The sequence below is a fragment of the Equus caballus genome, chromosome 10 (assembly GCF_041296265.1).
Source record: "Equus caballus isolate H_3958 breed thoroughbred chromosome 10, TB-T2T, whole genome shotgun sequence".
Taxonomy (NCBI): domain Eukaryota; kingdom Metazoa; phylum Chordata; class Mammalia; order Perissodactyla; family Equidae; genus Equus; species Equus caballus.
In genome coordinates, this window is record NC_091693.1 from 27,435,157 (window position 1) to 27,452,953 (window position 17,797).

At 44.7% G+C, this 17,797-nt stretch overlaps 1 protein-coding gene across 10 annotated transcripts in view; it reads left to right on the forward strand.

Annotated features, from left to right (window-relative positions):
- Positions 1 to 2,495: 2,495 nt before the first annotated feature.
- LOC111775466 (zinc finger protein 211-like) overlaps positions 2,496 to 17,797 on the forward strand; it is a 51,665-nt gene continuing 36,363 nt past the window's right edge. For 9 of the 10 annotated variants that reach the window (XM_070225010.1, XM_070225018.1, XM_070225013.1 and 6 more), the window contains exons 1-2: positions 2,496 to 2,727; positions 3,061 to 3,137. The gene's annotated coding sequence lies outside the window, so the exon portion shown is untranslated. Of the gene's footprint in view, positions 2,728 to 3,060; positions 3,315 to 17,797 lie in introns of all 10 variants that reach the window. The other variant, XM_070225029.1, reaches the window with a different exon arrangement.

Below are 17,797 nucleotides of genomic sequence, written 5' to 3' on the forward strand. Positions count from 1 at the left end.
GATGCAATCACCTAGAAATGCCTGAGGCACTCACCTGGGCAATACGACTTGTAGCAGCCCTCACAGACATTTCCCCAGAGCCAACATTGTGGCTGGACTGGTCCTTGTGGTTCTTATTATGATTGTAGGACACATCTCAGCAAAACCATCAATGAACTTTGAAAAAACAAGACTTATCATTCACAGTTTCTGGGGTATACACAGTACACCCAAGAGCCACACAGGGAGGTTGCTACTGCACACAATTGGGGTTTTGTTGCCTGATGTATGTTAAAAAAAAAAAAAAACAATTAAATACAGCATCAGCTTTTGGGGGAGAAATCAGCTTTACTCTGTGAGATTGACCTGCAGGGAGACAGGGGGCATGAATCCTGATTCAGGATTTGGGGCGAAATTTAAGAGATTATGGAGAACAGGCTGGCACTTGGAAATGCTGGCAAGACAGGCCTTGATTGGCAGGCTTGAAACATTTATGGTAAGGTTTTAAACATTTATGACAGGGTTCTAAACATGTATGATGAGGTTCTAAACTTTTATGATAGGGTTCTGAATGTTTTTTATTAGGTGGGGAAGGAATTTTAACACCAGATCTTCCTGAATGAGGGACCCCTCACTTCTGATGAGAGTCTGACTTTCAAATTCTAGTCCTGTCCTGTTCCTTGGGGTCTGTGGGAAGGAGGATCTTTGGTTCTGCAGTCATTTGGGGTCAATATTTCTTCTGCACCTGCTCTGGCTACGTGACTTTGCAGATTTTCTGAAAGACAATCCTTAATCACTTTGTTGATAAGAAATGAGGTCTGTTTGAACTGGCTATAAATGGGCCCCTGGTTACAAGATCACTAGTAGAGAGAGAGGGAGGAAGCATGGATCTGGGGCTCTGCGTTTATTAGGATTGAGGGTGGGCTGACTAAGGTTTCACACGTTCACTCTTTACTGGAAAATTTAAAGCATACGAGTGGGAATTAGGACTCAAGGAGGGAAAAACAGGGTTACTTAAATGGCCAGTTACCTAGGTTACCCAAGGCTTTATAAAAGGAAAACTTCATGGGTGGGGCGGCCTGGTTTCTTATCTAGTTGTTTTACTAGTAGCTGTAGCTACAGCTGGAAATATGTTTATTTCAGATGGGAGTCTTTGAAATGGATGCCTTGGCAATAAAAAGCTTGTGGTCAGGCCCTTAAACTACAGGGAGGGATGAATAGGTGAAGCACAGAGAATTTTTAGGTCAGTGAAACTTCTTTGTATGATATTATAATAGTGGATACGAGTCATTATACATTTGTCCAAACCCATAGAATGTATAACACCAAGAGTGAACTGTTATGTAAACCATGGACTTTGGGTGATAACCATATGTCAATGAAGGTTCATAAATTGTGACAAATGTACCACTCTGGTGGGAGAGATTAGTAATGGGGGAGGCTATGCATGTGTGGAGACCAGAGGTATAGGGGAAAACTCTCTACCTTCTGCACAATTTTGCAAAAATTGCTCTAAAAAAATAAAATCTATTAGAAAAAAGATAACATTAGTTAAGTTGCTCTCAGCTTGAGATGTCAGATTGCTAAAAGAAACGGAGCATATCTTCGGATATGGAGTAAGAAATATATATGGATAAAAAGTTTTCCTCAGGGGCCAGCCCGGTGGGACAGTGGTTAAGTGCACACGTTCTGCTTCGGTCGCTCGGGTTCACTGGCCCAGATCCCGGGTGCGGACATGGCACCACTTGGCAAGCCATGCTGTGGTAGGCGTCCCACATATAAAGTAGAGGAAGATGGGCATGGATGTTAGCTCATGGCCAGTCTTCCTCAGTAAAAAGAGGAGGATTGGCAGCAGATGTTAGCTCAGGGCTAATCTTCCTCAAAAAAAAAAAAAAAAGTTTTCCTCAGTGGTTAGGACACAATCGTTGATGATACAGGCAAGGGAGCAGTTGTCTCTAGGAACCAGAGGCAGGGCTCCTGCTTGTCCACCTGCTTCGTTCAGGGTAGGGTAACATCCCTCTTCTTCCTTCCCCTCATGGTCCCCTATGGAGTCTTTTCTCTTCTTCCTAACAAAACATAACGAAGCGCACAACAGTGAATAACGCTTCAGGCTACATGCTTTTGAAGAGCAGTAACATAACGTTTCCAGCTACGTGTGGACTCATTTTATGTCTTAATGACTATGGAATGATATGGCCATTTACACGAGTAGATCTGGGAGCATCTCGAATAATATTTTTATCCTCTGGGAGTAGGTTGAGTTTCACGGAATCTGAAATAATGTCTCTCTTCTGCCTTTAACAACGAGCAAACCCATCCCTCCCTTGAGGTAGAAGCACTATTTTCCTGCTTCCCTACTACTGCCGCGCAGCCAATAGCCTGGTCGGTCATGGTGAACGCTCTTCGCTGCCCCGCTAGAGTTCTAGGAACTACATTACCCAGAAGATCTTGCGCCAGGAGGCCGCAGGGAGGAGTGAATGAAGGATTAGGATAAGGGATTTTCGTGCGTACCCATCATCGCGTCGGGGCGGGACTTCCGGCATCTTCCCCGTGGCCGCCGTTTTGGCCGAACTCTGGTGGGTTTACCTCAGTTTCCCCATAGCCGGATGGGAGCTGAGGTCCTGGGACCGAGGAGGCACCAGGCCCGGGCCAGGGAGCGCCGCGCCCGGCGCCTCGTCTCCCGCCGTTCCCCGCCCCGCTCCGCCCCCGAGGCCGATGGCGGCGGCCGCGCGGAGGGAGCCGGCTCAGGTGAGCGCTCAGCTCCGGCCCGCCCCGCCCGCAGCGCAGCCCGAGCTTCAGCCCTCGGGCGGGCGCTGCTCCCGGGCCTGCAGCCCAGGCCCCGGGGCCGGGCCGGGGAGGCGCTCGTGGGGCCTGTGGCTGCGGGCGGGGGCCGGGCTGCGGGCGAGGGTCCCGGGCGGGGGTGGGAAGCTGGGGTCTGCCCTCTGCCTGCAGGGGACAGAGTGCGAGGTGGGGTTAAGCCTAGAATAGCAGGTTGTGTCTTTATTCTGAGGACCAGCGAAGCCATGGAGAGTTTTGAACAAAGGAGCATGATTCACATTAGCGTTTTAAATGTTTCCTAAGGCTGCTCAAAGGAAAAACAGTCGAGGAGAGTGATGAAGACATGGAGGCACTAGAATCTGTTCACCCTCACACTGCTGGTAAGAGTCGACCCTGAGCCTTGAGGCCGAGGTTAGGTTAGACGGCTAGCCTGAGGTCACCTGGCTCCAAGGCCAGGGAAGGCACAGCCCATCGCACACACACGGTCGCGTTTTTCTAAGGCCTGCCTCTTCCCACAAAGTCCCAACGCTGCAGAAGCACTTATGGAACCAACACAGGTATGTAGAGGGTGTCCTCGTCCCTTCCTGGCCCTGACCACCACTCAGATGTTCTCTGGATTTTGTTTCCTAGGACTCTTATGTGCCATTTTCCTGGTCCTTGGGTCTGGGCACCCTAGAGAAACTCCAAGCCCAAGATCCTATTAAGTCTATGCTAGGAGTTATATGAAAGTGTTCCCATTATTGGCAACCAGTGTAAACAAGTGTGGAAGGTCAGTCCAGGAGCTGGTAACAAGATATGTAAACACTTAGAGTTAAAACCCAGCTGAGAGTGTTGAGGAAACCACAGATCTCCTTTTCTGGTATGAACAAAGAACAGGAGACAGGAGTCAGGACAGGAATAATTGCCTGAGAAATTGAGTGTCTGTTCTGGAGGTGATAGGAGGTTTGGATCAGAGGAGGGAGGTCATGTTACCAAGGTCTAAGATCTTACCAGGGTCTATCTGACCATAAAGTGGAGAACAGACCGTGGGAGTGAGGGAAGAACAAGGAAGACCAGGGTGGAGGCTACTGCCATAGTCTAGCTGAGGGTTAATGGACCAGAGCCATGATTTAGGAGATGTGGTTGGATTCTGGATGCATATTTTTAAAAAGGGCCACGAGATTTTCTAATGCGAGGGAGTGAAACAGAAATGAGGGATAACCCCAGGATATTTGATTTTAGCAGCAGTAGGAATGGAAGCGCCAAGTGAGATGAGGAAATTGGTAGTAGAAGTAATAATCACTGGGAGTAACAGGAGCTTTGACCATGTTGAATCTGAGGTATTTAAGAGATATTTCCACTGTGTGGAGGCATCATATTGGCAGCTGGATGTAGAGTTGGGAAATCAAAGGAGGGATTCAAGTTGGAGACATTCAGTGTGATGGCGACTATGTGGATCTGAGTAAGTGACCTGTGGTTACATTTAGGAGGAGTAATATTTGTATTACAGTTGTAATTCTATTCGGGGGCCAGGACATAGAGGGTAGGGGTCAACACTGGATCTCTTGGTTGGGTACCTGAGTGATGGTATTGAGCTTCTTAAATGCAGATGAGGGAGGTGAGTGGCTATGAAGGTAGAATGTATCAGACAGGATAGTCTGGCAGGTGGCCAAGGCTTCCAAGAGAAGAGTGGACATGAGATGGATGCAGAGGCATAGGAATAATTGAGACAAGATGACACTCAGGCCAGAGTTGTTGCTTATTCATCACTCTATGGACTCACCAAGATTTTCTGAAGTCTTTGGTGGGGCTTGGGGTGTTTCATTCAGCTTGGTGGGCATGGTCAGGAACAAATATGGTCATCTGTGAGAATCACTAGACCTGAGGTGGACAATAAATGGGGCTGGGCTTTGAATGAGGGTTAGGTGAACAGAGAACGTTGTCATTGCTAAGGGGACAGCAAGTGCCATACAGAAATGGAATAGGGTCATGGGTATCTGAGATCCAGTGGTTCTGTGTGGCTAAGTCTCAGGCAAGGAACAGAGACAGGCAGGGATGCTTTCCTAGAAGAATTAGGTGTTTCCACCCCTAATGGGAGTCAGGGGAGTTCTGGGCTGGTATTGGATCCTATTTGAACTTGCCGAGCAACTCTGGATGCTTTCTGCAAAGTTGGTTTTTTTTGTTTTTTGTTTTGTTTTGTTTTGTTTGAGGAAGATTGGCCCTGAGCTAACATTTGTGCCCATCTTCCTCCTTTTTATATGTGGGACACCTGCTACAGCATGGCTTGATGAGCACTGTGTAGGTCTGCGCCTGGGATCCAAACCAGCAAACCCCAGGCTGCGGAAGCAGAGCATGTGAACTTAACCTCTACACCACCGGGCAGGCCCAGCAAAGTTGTATTTTAAGGCCTAAAATTAAAGCCCGTTATTATGTGCTGCCTTGACCCCTGGTGAAATCCAGAGGGCCTCGAATGGCCTGAGTGCAAGTTCCTCTCCCCACTCTGTAATCTTGGGTAAGGTCTCCTAGCCAAACATTCCCTGTTTATCAAGGAGACTAGATCAGTTCCTGCTTATCCCTTTGAAGCAAGTTTTGGTTCTCTACTAGCCCCTGGAGTTATTCAGACAAGACATTCGTGTCATCCCATGGGAACCAGGTTGTACCCCACCTCTTTTTTTTTTTTCTCCCCAAAGCCCCCCGGTACATAGTTATATATTCTAGCTGTAGGTCCTTCTAGTTGTGCTATGCAGGATGCCACTTCAGCATGGCTTGATGAACGGTGCTAGGTCTGTGCCCAGGATCTGAACCGGTGAAACTCTGGGCCACTGAAGCAGAGTACGCAAACTTAACTACTCTGCCATGGGGCCGGCCCCTGTACCCCACCTCTTGATCCTCCAAAACTTGCAGCTCAGAGCCTCTGGTTTTTCACTCTTTTCCAATGTACAACATTCCTGTGGCCCTATATGGGGTGTGGTGTCCGCCTCTCTCAGGCTGTGAATATATGTGATTAATAAACTGCTGTCCATTGCCTCTGTCCGAGGTTGGGTGTCTTGTGTTTGGCCATCCCCATAACCCTAGGACAGGAATTCCCCCCTTACCAGTGGGTTAAAGAAGAGGTGATTAAAACAAAAGTAACATATGAGGAGGCCAGAGAGATGCCTGTTTTGTGGGGCAGTGAGGCATGGTGGCAGTCGCTATGTGGCTGTGCTGTCCAGGGATGTGAGGGATGTACAGTCTAAAGAATGATGTGCACTTGCAGAGGGAGTATGTTTGATGGCCCAGGGCTCTGGTATTAAGTCTTACATGACTTTGATCATATCAGGGGAATAGCTTTGCAGGAGCAGGCGAATACCTCTCTGCTGGGGTCACAGCTTTGACATCTATTTATCCACCTACCTCTTGTTGCTGATGATTGGCCATCATGATCAATGAGCCCATGAGGAAACAACAGTGCAAGTTGTACCAGGGCCTGGTTTGTCCCCTGAGTTGGGCGTGGGATAGATGTGTATGAGATGGCTTGTGGGTACTCATGAGAAGAGCTGTTTGTGGTTTCATCTGTCATTGTCATGACAGGGGGCACTGTCACCTTGTGGCCATGTACTCCTGGGAGGAGTGAGGTTTCCTTGATGAGGTTCAGAGACACCTATACCGTGATGTGATGCTGGAGAACTTTGAACTTATAACTTCCCTGGGTAAGGGCCTCTCATCCACCCCTGTCCCTTGAGATATTCTCTGCACTTCCATTTTTTTCCCCAGGGACTGGTCTGTTCTTCCACATCAAGAGCATGAACACTACTTCCTTCCCCAGTTCCCTAAGTAGGTGCTGTGGCTGAAGGGCTAAGGTATGTGTGCTGCCCTCTCTTTCATTAAGCCGCTCCAACACCTGCTTCCCTGCAGCCTCACAAGGAAGGATTCAGGGTCGGACATCTAGAAGTCACTCTAGTTGATCCTACTTTGCTTGTCCTCTCCATGGTCTGGTGACTTTGTCCAGATCCAAAGCACCTGTGTGCCCCAGGTCTGCTTCCTTCCCCAAGCTGACATTTCCTCAGGCCTGCCAATGTCAGGAATTACCATCAGTGGCATGGTTACAACTTATGTGGACTGTGGTCTTTTCTTACAAGACTGTCTTGGGAAGTTTTCTGTAATAGTTTTCTTTCCTGTGGGCTCTCATGTGCTGAGTTCTTGCCCATTACTGGCTTCTCTTTTGTAATGTCTTTCCCTTAGTAATTGCATCATACAGGTGCCAGGTATTTGCTCATCTTGGGAGTAGTTTGGAGAGCCTTCAGTGGTTCACAAATGGTTGTTAATCCAGCTGCAGAAAGATGGATTCAGGAGGATCCTGAGGAGGTCTTGAGGAGGGATACCCAGGGGAGGGCATGATTTCAGGGCTGTGTTCAAATTATAGCAGCACCCTATTCTACTTGATTAGTATTTTGGTACCAATGCCGGTGGCCACACCTGATTTCTGCTGTTCCCCAGTCTTGACATTTTGCCTGTCAACTCTGCTTGTCACTTCTGCTGTTATATCCTACGCAGGACTAATCCTCACCTCTCTAGACTCCATGTCTCACCCGTTTTTCTCAGTGCTCCATGTGCAGTGCTCTCCAACATTGACCTCTATGTAGTATGTCATGAGGTGTGCACATATCTTTAAATAGTCCTTGAACACAAGGTGCTCTATTGCAGTCAGATTTTCTTGGTCTGGGACATACCCTTCTACGTAGTGCTCGTGTATCACCAGCAAACAAGAGCCTGCTGGAAGATATTTGCAAAGAAACAGGTTGTAGACCCTTCTTTCCTCCAGATGTCACACACCATAGTTGTGTCTTTCACCTTGCGAAACCTTCCCCATTCTGTGCTCTTTATTCCCAAGTACAGCAAAGCAGCCTCATCATCATCCTGAACTAACTCTGTGGTCCTGCAGACGGTCCCATGGACTTGTCCTGAGTTTGTCCTACACACTCTTGTGTACGGGCAGCCCCCTCCAACCAAAGTCAACATAGATTCCTCCAGTATTTTATCCCTTTCAGGTTGTTAGTGTGGAGCAGAGAATAAGAAGGCCGCTTCTGAGCAGAGCTTTCTGTAGGAGTGTCACAGGTCAGGGCTCTCAAAGCAGCTGTGTCTGCCCAGAAGGCTTATCCCTGTGAGGTGTGTAGCCCAGTCTTGAGAAACATTTTGCACTTGGCTAAGCACCAGGAAACACATACAGGCAAAGACTATACACCTATGGGGCATGTGGGAAACAGTTCTGTTTCACTGCAACCTTCCAAGCACCAAAAGCAGCACATTGGAGAGAAACACTTCAGAAGCAGAGCCTCATTTGTGAAGAGCTACAAATTCTGTGTGTCAGGGATGCCCTTTACCTGCAAGGAGGTTAGGAAAGACTTCCCAGCTAGATCGAGATTTTTCTAACAACAGGTCACTCACACCGAGGAGAAGTTAAACAGCAGAACTTAGTGTGTAGTGGGCTTTCCTGGTGTAAAAATTGATTATAACTAGGGAGGATACATGAAAGCTCTCAAGCACAAAAACACTTTCATTACCAGACAGACCTCACTAGAGAAAGATGTTACATGTACAGCGAATGTGGGACATCCTTTAGCAAAAGGTACAGCCTCACTCACCATTTGAGAGTTCACATTGGAGAAAGGTCTTATGACTGTGGGGAATGAGGGAAATTCTTTACGTACAGCTCCAGTCTCTTTAATCACCAGAAAATTCAGAGTAAGCCAAGGTCTTCTGAGTACAGTGAATGTGGGAAATGTTTTAGACAAAGCTCTATGCTTCTTCAGTATCAGAGAGTCCACCCTGGAGAAAGGCCTTATGAATGTGTGGAGTGTGGGAAAGCCTTTAGCCAAAGTTCCAGCCTCATTACGCATGGAGAGTTCACACTGGAGAAAGGCCTAATGAGTGCAGCGAATGTGGGAAATTCTTTACCTACGGCTCCACCCTCTTACAACACCAAAGAGTTCGCACTGGATAAGGGCCTTATGAGTGTGCTGAATGTGAGAAGGTCTTCAGGTGAAGGCCTTAATTCATTGGATACCAGAAAGTTCACATAGGAACTTCAGGGACTTAATGTAGATGTGCATAGAATGTGCTATTTCTGTATTCATTATAACACCGGAAGAGATTCCTTATGAGGGTGCCATCTACTGAATTTAATCTCATCTGAACATCTGCTGAATTCCTGGTATGTGGGAGCTGCATTGTACTTTTTAACCTGCCCAAGGCCTTTGCCAGTTTTATGTCACTCCCAGTTCTGTTGCAGAAGCCATTTTACTTCTACCACTTGGAAGGTGCCCACAGTGTGCATCTTTCACCCACCACATCATGTTCGGGGAAGTAAAACTTGACGTTCTCCCATTTGCAGAAGGATAAGTGAGAATCCTGAGCACGTAGTCCTTTCTCATTCTTTTCTCTCTGAGGAGTTAGGCCATGGACCTGACCTAGTTTTGGGCCAGAGGACTCTGCTGGTGATTTGAAAATATGGACTTCCCTTTTCAGGGATGTTGGTTTCACATGGTTCTTGTAATGGAATTTTCCAGCCTCCAGTCATGGCCTCCTGTTTTCCATCCTCCTGTTGCTCTGGTTTGTGCAACAATAAAGAACTTATGCTTTAAGCCGCCTTTGGTCTTGGGAGTTCTATTACTGTATGTGGTGGTTTGAAATGAGCTGAGTCCTGTTAACATGAAGGTGTCACCAGCTTTTGTTGGGATCCCAAACTTTGTCTCAGATGGGACAATAACATGGCAGAATAGAGCTGTCTCATTTTGGCCTCGTTTGCATTGCTGTTCAAGACCTCGCAGGAAACACGCAGGGCTTTGTGGTCCTTATTGGTAGCTTGGATGTCATATTTTGTAGCTTCAGAGGTCAGCTTGAGGAGGGGACAGTTGTGACAACCTCTGGTGCTTCTGAGAACAAGACGAAATTGTTCTGTTCACAGGGGATGTTGCATTGTGCTCAGCACTGATGAGGGAAGTCTGTTCCCCGGTCCTGCAGCAGAGCCACATTCCTTGATGTCTAGAATTCCTTAGGGTACACTTATAGAGGGAATCATAATTGTTTTTGTTTTGTTTTTTTTTTTAAAGATTTTATTTTTCCTTTTTCTCCCCAAAGCCCCCTGGTACATAGTTGTATATATATTTTAGTTGTGGTACGTGGGACACCTCGTCAGCATGGCTTGATGAGCAGTGCCATGTCCGTGCCCAGGATCCAAACTGGCAAAACCCTAGGTGGCTGCTGCGGAGCATGAGAACTTAACCACTTGGCCACGGGCCGGCCCCCGGGAATCATAATTGTTATGGAAACATGGATTAATAGGAAGTGGGGAGACTACAATAAACTGGTTGGAATGTGCTTCTTTTAAAGGGCCATGCCCAATCTTCCTGTTAGTATGGCTGTGAAGGATGAACAGCTAGGGAAATTTTCAAATCTTCTGAACTGTGAGTCTTATGTAGTTGAGGTTATTGTGAGAGGAAATAATCTAAGGGTTTTGTGGGTCCTGTAGTTTTTCTGGTCTGTCTGTTTCAAGGCCATTGCTGTGCAGGCAGGAAAATCAGGGTAGAGAGAAGGGAGGTCTCTTAGTCAGTGATGTTACCTTTGTGACCCAGCCTGCTTTCCTGTTGAATGAAGTGAAAAATGGCTTTTGTTGCTCACCAGTATTTGCTACCACTGAGGCAAGGCACCCCCTCCTGGGGCATGAGGAGATAGATGGTGGAATCAATTTATGGGATTTTCCAAAAACAGTAGGAAGTCCAGATTTTTATTTTGAACCCTACTTTTCAAGCTTTGATAAGGTATAAATGACGTTCAATAAACTGCACATATTTAAACTGTACAGTTTGACAAGTTGAAATTCATATAACTCATGAAACCATCATCACAATCATGGTGATGAACCTGTCCATCACTCCCATATTTATATTGTGCCTTTAATGATGTCTCTCTCTCCCTGCCTTCCAGGTAACTATTGATTTACTTTCCTTTACAATAGATTAGTTTGCATTGTCTAGAATTTTATATGATTTAAATCATAAAGTGTTTACCCCTTTTTTTGCTGGGTGCCCTCATTCAGCATGTTTATTTTGAGATTCATCGATGCTTTATATGAATAGTGCCTTCTTTTTAAATTGCTGAGAAGTATGATTTTCTATGAAATACCAATATTTGTATATTCATCCATCTGTTTATGGATATTGTTTCCGGTTTTGATGGTTGCAAATAAAACTGCTACAGACATTTTAATACAATTCTTTATGTGTCTGTGTTTCATTTCTTGTGTTAATACTTCTGGATACAATGCTGGAGTCATGGGGCAAGCGAGTATATAGCTTTTTAAGAAATGTGAAAGTGAGAGGAGGATCCAAGATGGCTCTGTGAGTAGTCCTCTTTGTCTCTCCCCCTTCGAGTCTCCAATTATTTGGACACTCATCGCTTAACAAAGGATATCCAAATAGCATCTCAGGACGTCTGAGAGACCCACGGGACTATACATCGGAAGGCAGACGGACTTCCCCCCAGGAGGATGTGGAGATAGGTGAAAACTCTCCAACCCCGACCGAACAGCCTAGTACCTGCAAGCTGCTTTCTTCCAACGGACGTCCCCAGAAGATCAACACACACCCAGGGCAGGAGCGAGCACACACCAGAGGAGCGACGGTGGAAACAGGTGACCAGAACCCTACCTAAAGCCCCCGCAATTACTCCTAAATGCAGAGGGAAACTCTAGAGTTATACACCTGAGCCCACGGGGAGAGTCTCGCCCCGCCATTGGCGGGGAGATCCCGCCTAGTGTTCATGGCACCCGGAGGGTCCCAGAGAGAATCACAGAGGGTACGGCGGCCCCCCGGCTGCCACTGCCTGCATGGTGAGGAAAGGGATTGCCGGAGATCTCAGAGAGGACTGGGGCTGGGTGAAGCTCCAGAGGCCGGCTCCGTGCCCCGGAGGGGAAGCTCCAGAGTTCCGCCCGGGCAGCAGGCAACCTCTCTGTCTGCCATTAGCGGAGGAGCCATGCCTAGCATCCACAACACCGGGAGGGTCCCGGAGAGGAGAATATCAGGCAGGGCAGCAGCTGACCAGCTACCACTGAAATCAGGATCTCCGCCTATCCCCCAGACAGGGCAAAGGGCTCCCCAAGTTCCTGGGGAACAGGACTGGGGCTGGGTGGAGTTCCAGCGACCCAGCTCTGTAGCCTAGGGGGAAACCCTACAGGCTCACAGCAGCCTCAGGGAAAGCCTCTGCACAGCACTAGTAGAGAGCACCCATCTGGCAGCCACAAGGCTGGAAAACCCCGGGACAAAAGTAGCATAGCTAGGTGAGCTAAGCACAGACTGTAGAAGATGCCAATAGCTCTGCTGCGACCCATAGTGGACAAGTGAGATTTTGTGGGTGCCGACAGTGACGGAGCGGCAAATATAAGTGATCCTACCCCTGGCCGCTGGAAAAGCCCATAACACCATTGCAGACCCCAAGGAGGGAGCACATCTAGGTGGGCTGCAACAGTAGGCACCAGCAGCCTGATGCCCCCCTGTGACGGCCCCCACGGCAGAAGAGGGAATCCAAAGGACCACTGTGGCTACGAGGAGGGGTCCAGGCCCAGTTAGCAACTGCCGATAGGGTTCCTGGTTGGTGCAGTATAAACAGCTGCTCCCCCACCACACCAGCAGAAACAAGTGGAAGGAGCAACTAAACTCTATCTATGCAGAGGCACAAATCTACAACATCAAGCAATATGAAAAAATACATTAAATCTCCAGAACAGAAGGAAAATAACAAATACACAGAAAACAATCCTGAAGAAAATGAGATATATAACCTAAATGACGATGACTTCAAAACAGCCATCATTAAAATACTCAATGAGTTAAGAGAGAATTCAGATAGACAACTCAACAAGTTCAGGAGCTATGTCACAAAAGAGTTTGATACAATAAAGAAGAACCAAACAGAAATACTGGAAATGAAGAACACAATAGAGGAGATTAAGAAAAATCTAGATGCACTGAACAGTAGGGCCGATAATATGGAGAAAAGAATTAGCAAGTTGGAAGATGGGGAGGCAGAGGAGGAGAGAGAAGTAAGACTAAAAAGAAATGAAGAAACTCTCCGAGAATTATCAGACACAATTAGGAGATGCAACGTAAGGATTATAGGTATACCAGAGGGAGAAGAGAAGGAGAAAGGGACAGAAAGCCTATTCAAAGAAATAATGGCTGAGAACTTCCCAAATCTGGTGAGAGAGATGGATCTTCAGGTGACAGAAGCCAACAGATCTCCAAACTTTATCAATGCAAGAAGACCAACCCCACGGCATATAGTAGTGAAGCTAGCAAAAGTCAACGACAAGGAGAAAATACTAAGGACAGCCAGGCAAAAGAAACTAACCTACAAAGGAACCCCCATCAGGCTATCAGCAGATTTCTCAGCAGAAACTTTACAGGCTAGAAGAGAGTGGAATGATATATTCAAAAATCTGAAGGACAAAAACCTACAGCCGAGAATTCTCTACCCAGCGAAAATATCCTTCAAATACGATGGAGAAATAAAAACTTTCCCAGAAAAACAAAAATTAAAGGAGTTCATTGCCACAAAACCTCCTCTTCAGGAAATCCTCAGGAAAACCCTCATTCCTGAAAAATCAGAAAAAGGAAAGGGGCTACAAAACCAAGGGCAGAGGAAATAAGTAGAAGGACAACAACAGAGAGTAGCAGCTCTTCATCAGAACAGATTAAACCATGGGACGAGAAACAAAGGAAATTGAAGAAAACCGGAAAACAAGACATAAAATGGTAGTGGTAGGCCCCCACATCTCAATAATCACTCTAAATGTAAATGGATTGAACTCCCCAATCGAAAGACACAGAGTGGCAGGATGGATCAAAGAACAAGACCCAACAATATGCTGCCTCCAGGAAACACATCTCAGCCCCTAAAACAAACACAGACTCAGAGTGAAGGGATGGAGAACAATACTCCAAGCTAATAATGAACAAAAGAAAGCAGGTGTCGCTATACTAATATCAGACAAGGTAGACTTCAAAGCAAAACAGATAAAGAAAGATAAAGAGGGACAGTATATAATGATAAAAGGGACTCTCCACCAAGAAGACATAATACTTATAAATATATACGCACCCAACACAGGAGCACCAAAATTTGTAAAGCAACTCTTAATAGAACTAAAAGAAGACATCAACAACAATACAATAATAGTAGGGGACCTCAACACACCATTAACACCAATGGACAGAAAATCAACAAGGAAATAATAGAATTAAATGAAAAATTAGACCAGATGGACTTAACAGATATATATAGAACACTTCATCCAAAAACAGCAGGGTACACATTCTTCTCAAGTGCACATGGAACATTCTCAAGGATTGACCATATTTTGGGAAACAAAGCAAACATCAATAAATACAAGAGAGTTGAAATAATATCGAGCATCTTTTCTGATCATAATGCTATGAAACAAGAAATCAACTACAAGAAAAAAGCAGAGAAAGGTGCAAAAATGTGGAGACTAAACAACACGCTTCTGAACAAACAATGGATCATTGAAGAAATTAAAGAAGAAATCAAATATTATCTGGAGACAAATGAAAATGAGAACACGACATACCAAATCATTTGGGATGCAGCAAAAGCAGTCCTAACAGGGAAATTCATCGCAATACAGGTTCACCTCACTAAACAAGAAAAAGCTCACATAAGCAACCTCAAACGACACCTAACAGAACTAGAAAAAGAAGAACAAACAAAGCACAGAGTCAGTAGAAGGAGGGAAATAATAAAAATAAGAGCAGAAATAAACGATATGGGAACAAAAAAGGCAATAGAAAGGATCAATGAAACAAAGAGTTGGTTCTTCGAAAAAATTAACAAAATCGACAAATCTTTAGCCAGACTCACCAAGAAAAGAAGAGAGAAATCGCAAATAAATAAAATTAGGAATGTGAGAGGAGAAATCACAACAAATACCAATGAAATACAAGGGATCATAAGAGAATACTATGCAAAACTATATGCCAACAAATTGAACAACCTGGAGGAAATGGACAACTTCCTAGACTCCTACAACCTCCCCAAACTGAATCAGGAAGAAATGGAGAATCTGAATAGGCCAATCACAAGTAAGGAAATAGAAACGATAATCAAAAACCTCCCCCAAAATAAGAGTCCAGGACCAGACGGCTTCTCTGGAGAATTCTACCAAACATTCAAAGAAGACTTAATACCTATTCTCAAACTATTCCAGAAAATTGAGGAAGATGGAGTACTCCCTAACACATTCTATGAAGCCAACATCACTCTGATCCCCAAACCTGACAAGGACAACACAAAGGAGGAGAACTACAGGCTGATATCACTGATGAACATAGATGCAAAAATCCTCAACAAAATTCTGGCAAACCGAATACAGCAATACATCAAAAAGATTATACACCATGATCAAGTGGGATTTATACCAGGGACACAGGGATGGTTCAACATCCGCAAGTCAATCAACGTGATACACTACATCAACAAAATGAGAAACAAAAACCACATGATCATCTCAATAGATGCAGAGAAAGCATTCGGCAAGATCCAACACCCATTTATGATAAAAACCCTCAATAAAATGGGTATAGAAGGAAAGTACCTCAACATAATAAAGGCCATATATGACAGACCCACAGCCAACATCATACTCAATGGACAAAAACTGAAAGCCATCCCTCTGAGGACAGGAACAAGACAAGGGTGCCCACTTTCACCACTCCTATTCAACATAGTACTGGAGGTGTTGGCCAGAGCAATTCGGCAGGAAAAAGAAATAAAAGGAATCCAAATAGGTAGTGAAGAAGTAAAACTCTCGCTGTTTGCAGACGACATGATCTTATATATAGAAAACCCCAAAGAATCCATAGAAAAACTATTAGAAATAATCAACAACTACAGCAAAGTAGCAGGGTATAAAATCAACATACATAAATCAGTAGCATTTCTATACACTAACAATGAACTAACAGAAAAAGAACTCAAGAACTCAATCCCATTCACAATCGCAACGAAAAGAATAAAATGCCTTGGGATAAACTTAACCAAGGAAGTGAAGGATCTATACAATGAAAATTACAAGACTTTCTTGAAGGAAATTGACGACAACATAAAGAGATGGAAAGACATTCCATGTACATGGATTGGAAGAATAAACATAGTTAAAATGTCCATACTACCTACAACAATCTACAGATTCAATGCTATCCCAATCAGAATCCCAGGAACATTCTTCACAGAAATTGAACAAAGAATCCTAAAATTCATATGGGGCAACAAAAGACCCCGAATTGCTAAAGCAATCCTGAGCAAGAAAAACAAAGCCGGTGGAATCACAATCCCCAATTTCAAAACATACTACAAAGCTACAGTGATCAAAACAGCATGGTACTGGTACAAAAACAGGTCCACAGATCAATGGAACAGAATTGAAAGCCCAGAGATAAAACCACACATCTATGGACAGCTAATCTTCGACAAAGGAGCAGAGGGCTTACAATGGAGAAAAGAAAGTCTTTTCAACAAATGGTGCTGGGAAAACTGGACAGCCATATGTAAAAGAGTGAAAATTGACCATTCTTCTTCACCATTCACAAAAATAAACTCAAAATGGATCAAAGACCTAAAGATTAGGCCTGAAACAATAAGTCTTCTGGAAGAGAATATAGGCAGTACACTCTTTGACATCAGTTTCAAAAGAATCTTTTCGGACACTATAACTCCTCAGTTGAGGGAAACAATAGAAAGAATAAACAAATGGGACTTCATCAGACTAAAGAGCTTCTTTAAGGCAAGGGAAAACAGGATTGAAACATAAAAACAGCTCACTAATTGGGAAAAAATATTTACAAGCCACTTATCCGACAAAGGGTTAATCTCCATAATATACAAAGAACTCACATGGCTTAACAACAAAAAAACAAACAACCCGATCAAAAAATGGGCAGAGGACATGAACAGACATTTCTCAAAAGAAGATATGAACATGGCCAATAGACACATGAAAAGATGTTCATCATCGCTAATCATCAGGGAAATGCAAATCAAAACTACACTAAGATATCACCTTACACCCGTTAGATTGGCAAAAACATCCAAAACCAAGAGCAGCAAATGTTGGAGAGGTTGTGGAGAAAAAGGAACCCTCATACACTGTTGGTGGGAATGCAAACTGGTACAGCCACTATGGAAAACAGTATGGAGATTTCTCAAAAAGTTAAAAATAGAAATACCCTATGACCCAGCCATCCCATTACTGGGTATCTATCCTAAGAACCTGAAATCAGAAATCCCAAGAGTCCCTTGCACCCCTATGTTCATCGCAGCATTATTTATAATAGCCAAGACGTGGAACCAGCCTACATGCCCAGAAACTGATGATTGGATGAAGAAGATATGGTATATATACACAATGGAATACTACTCAGCCATAAAAAAAAGACAAAATTGGCCCATTCGCAGCAACGTGGATGGACCTCGAGGGTATTATGTTAAGTGAAATAAGCCACTCAGAGAAAGACGAACTCTATATGACTCCACTCATAGGTGGAAGTTAATATATTGACAAGGAGATCTGATCGGTGATAATCAGGGAAAAGGGGGGTTGGGGGAGGGCACAAAGGGGGAAGTGGTGTACCCACAACATGACTAACAATAATGTACAACTGAAATCTCACAAGGTTGTAATCTATTGTAACATTAAAAAAAAAAAAAGAAATGTGAAACTGATCCAAGATGGTTGTTCCCTCTACTAGCAGTGTATGAGTCTTCCAATTCTTCCATATCCTTGTCAGTAGTGCATATGGTTAGTCTTTTTTTTTGTTTGTTTTTGTTTTTGTTTTTATTTATTTTTTATTTTTTTAAAGATTTTATTTTTTCCTTTTTCTCCCCAAAGCCCTCCGGTACATAGTTGTGTATTCTTCGTTGTGGGTCCTTCTAGTTGTGGCATGTGGGACGCCGCCTCAGCGTGGTTTGATGAGCAGTGCCATGTCTGCGCCCAGGATTCGAACTAACGAAA